Source organism: Camelus dromedarius, chromosome 12, assembly GCF_036321535.1.
Source record: "Camelus dromedarius isolate mCamDro1 chromosome 12, mCamDro1.pat, whole genome shotgun sequence".
In the NCBI taxonomy this organism is placed as follows: domain Eukaryota; kingdom Metazoa; phylum Chordata; class Mammalia; order Artiodactyla; family Camelidae; genus Camelus; species Camelus dromedarius.
Window position 1 is genome coordinate 20802523 of NC_087447.1, and position 3988 is coordinate 20806510.

The following is a 3988-nucleotide window of genomic DNA, read 5'->3' on the forward strand; positions in this document are numbered from 1 at the left end:
TGCAAATTATACATCTTAACCAGTAATAGCACCTATTTCTCTAACAGATATTTGTGTATTGAATTTCCTTTAAATGATGAAGATATATCCATTGAGAGATACATTGGTCTCAATCTTGGATCAGATACAGATGAAAAAGTCTGCATCCAGAACTTCTTAATACCCTTTAATGTTAAACCAAAGTTACTTTTAGACAGCACTAAGAGAAACGATACTGTTTGTTTCAGACATCAAAGTGAGTCACCAGAAACCTTCAGCATTTTAGTATTTTCTAAATAAAACCTTCTCAGGTAATGTTAGCTTAATGGAAGATGCTTTGTAAAGCAACTAGCCTTCTTGTCACGATTTTAAATACTTAAATGGACTCTTTTGTGTCATTTTTCAAAACACGTCACTTTAAAGCCGAGACTCCTGCATCAGCGGACAGCTTCCGGGTGGGCAGCTGCTCCCTGCCCCCTGTCCAACCTACCCTGGCCCTCGGCGCCTTGACCACCACCGCCACCACCTTCAAGGTTGGAGACCCCAACAGCAGGAATAGCTCCTGGGTCTTGCAGCCTCTAAGCAGTGGATCCAATTTTTCATTAGGTTTTGATGAACCAACAGAACAACCTGTGAGGAGGGAAAAAAAATGGCCTCCAGCATCTTTGGGACACCTGAGGAAAATACCCCTTCACGGGCCATCGGCAGGTGCCAAGTTCAGTGGCGGGGAAGATTCTAAGTCATCTGGACCCCAGAGAAGGAACTCTTCTGAAGCAAACTCTGGAGATTTCTTAGATCTGAAGGAAGAAGGTGACCTTCATCCTTCGTGGACACAGACTTGCAGGCCAGCCTGGGGCAGAGCAAAAAGAAGCCTGTGCCCGCGCCCCAGCAGCGCCCGCCCCAGTGTCATGCCGGAGCAAGCCCTGGATGCCAGTCCAGCTTCTTCCTACGTTAGCTCCGCCTGCCCTGAACTCTCATCTGTTTTCTCCATTCTTGTGAACTGCACACCTTGCGCCTGACTGTACATCTTGTTGGTTTGTTTCATTAAAAAAGAAGCACTTAAACACATACACACACACACACACACACACACACACACACACTTTTCTGTGATATCAGGGTGTCACAGAATTCGAGTATTTCCAGATCTCCGTGTATACAACATGCTATAAGATATTTGAAGTATTTCAAAATGAGAGTTGATATCATTGAAAAATGCAACCAAAAAGGAAAACTGCACATTTATCTTTATTGAACTCAAATTTCTGAGCTTTAATTTTGACTAAATGATTAAAGCCATGAAACCTGCCTCATGCATGATTTTTGCCATAAAATAATAGCAAAATAGACATTTCTAACAGAAATGCTTGCCCATTCATAACTATTCTATTGCTAGTCCAAAGCACTAATAAATTATTGGCTGATCTTCATTCACCTGCAATAGATTTGTCTTCAGTGATTATCAGCCTTCTTGTTGAAGTAGGTAATCAAATCATTCAAGCACTTTGAGACTTAAATATCTTGTAGAAGAAATGAAAAGGGTCATGTTCACACATAAACAGAAGACAAATGTCTCCTAGCCTGTGAAGCAGAAACTCAGGCAGTAGATAATTATTGAAAATGAAGCCTCAAAAAGAGAGGGTTTTAAAGGGTTATCTCCTGGAAGAAATGGTTTTGAAATAACTTCTTCAGTGATTGTATTCAATTTGGTCATCTAAGGACAATTATGGATTGCTAGAATTTCAGAGTAAGGAATTTGTACTAACTAGAGGGCAATTTTTAATATTTTTTCCCATGACTTCCAATATAACTCCTTTCGAAGATATCATATATAACTGTTTCCCCAAATCAAATTTCAAAGTTGGAAATTTCTTAAAGGTAGTATCCATTCTGCTTTGAAAAATAAGCTCAATGCCTTAATCCAATATAATTATGTTACTCAGGAAAGCAGAATAGGAATATCAAGAAGTTAAAAAGCAAAACTTCTAATTCCACTCCTCCTCTAATAAACTTGAACCTGTAAATAATTTTGTTCTTATATCTTCCTCTGTAAATATATCTGTAATCTATGTACATCTAACATAGATGTAGTCAAAACCTAATTTGAATTATATGTTTTCTGTGATTTACAGTATTTTTTTACTTAAATATATATGTATGTATATGTATTTATTTATTTCTAAGTTAGCCCAAACTTCTATATTAATAGTGCTTAACATCAATCTTTGTAAAGGCTTATGATATTAATATTAATGTCCTAAATGTATTTAATGATTCACCGACTGATTGATGTTTACATGATTTTAATGTATTACATAGTACATTATAAACACAGCTACAGGAAACACCACTCATGGGCATCTTGGTTCATACACATAAGCACTTCTATCACATACATTTGTTTTACTGAAGTACAGTTGATTTACAGTGTTGTACTAGTTTCAGATGTACAGCAAAATGATTTGGTCATATACATACATATACATTCCTTTTTTCAGTTCTTTTCCATTAAAGGTTATTACAGGATATTGAATATAGCTCCCTTGTGCTATACAGTAAATCCTTGTTGTTTGCCTATTTTATGCATGGCAGTATGTATCTGTTCATATCATACTCCTCTAATTTATCCCTCCCCTACATTCCCCTTTGGTAACCATAAGTTGTTTTCTGTGTCTGTGAGTCTGTTTCTGTTTTGCAAATAAGTTTATTTAATTCTGTTGTTTCCTAGATTCCATATATAAGTGATACCATATAATATTTGTATTTCTCTGTCTGACTTACTTCACTTGTATGGTCATCTCTAGATCCATCCATGTTGCTGCAAATGGCATTATTTCATTCTTTTTTATGACTGAGTAATATTCTATTGTATATATATACCCCATCATCTTTATCCATTCATCTGTCAGTGGACACTTAGGTTGCTTTCATGACTTAGCTGTTGTAAATATTGCTGCCATGAACATTGGGGTGCATGTATCTTTCTTTTTAAATTAGAGTTTATCTTTTCTGGATGTATGCCCAGGGCTGGGATTGTTGGATCATATGGTGGCTCTAGTATTTTAGAGAACTTCCATAGTGTTTTCCATAGTGGCTGTACCAATTTACACTCCTACAAACAGTGTAGAAGGGTTTCCTTTTCTTCATACCCTCTCGCAGCATTTATTATTTGTAGACTTTTTGATGATGGCCATTCTGACCAGTGTGACTACCTCAGTTTTAATTTGCATTTCTCTAATAATTACCACCGTTGAGCATCTTTTCATGTTCCTATTGGCCATCTAGATATCTTTCTTGGAGAAGTGTCTATTTAGGTCTTTTGGCCATTTTTTGATTGGGTTGTTTGCTTATTAATATTGAGTTGCATGAGCTGTTTATATATTTTGGAACTTAAGGCTTTGTTGGTCGAATCATTTGCAAATATTTTTCCCAGACTACAGGTTGCTTTCTAATTTTGTTTATGGTTCACTTTGCTTTGCAAAAACTTACAAGTTTGATTAGGTCCCATTTGTATATTTTTTCTTTTATTCCTTTGCCTTGGTAGGCTGCCCTAGGAGAACATTGTTAAGATTTGTGTCAGATAATGATCTAAGAAAATATTGCTGATGTATGTCAGAGAATGTTTTGCCCATGTTCTCTCCTGGGAGTTTTATGACGTCATGTATTATATTTTAGTCTTTAACCCACTTTGAGTTTTTTTTCTGTATCATATAAAGGAGTGTCCTAACTTCATTAATTTACATGTGACTGTCCGGCTTTTCCAACACTACTTGCTGAAGAGCCTGTCTTTTCTCCATTGTATATTCTTGCCTCCTTTGTCAAAGATTAATTCACCATAGATGAGTGACTTTATTTCTTGGCTCTCTATTTTGTTCCATTGATCTATATGTCTGTTTTTTGTGCCAGTATCATGCTGTTTTTATTACTGTAGCTTTATAGTATTGTCTGAACTCTGGAAGGGTTACAGTACACCTTTGGTTTTTTCTCAGGATTGCTTTGGCAATGTGGT

At 36.4% G+C, this 3988-nt stretch overlaps 1 pseudogene; it reads left to right on the plus strand.

Annotated features, from left to right (window-relative positions):
* Window positions 1-359: 359 nt before the first annotated feature.
* Window positions 360-1051, plus strand: LOC105106923 (jupiter microtubule associated homolog 1-like; annotated as a pseudogene).
* Window positions 1052-3988: the final 2937 nt, after the last annotated feature.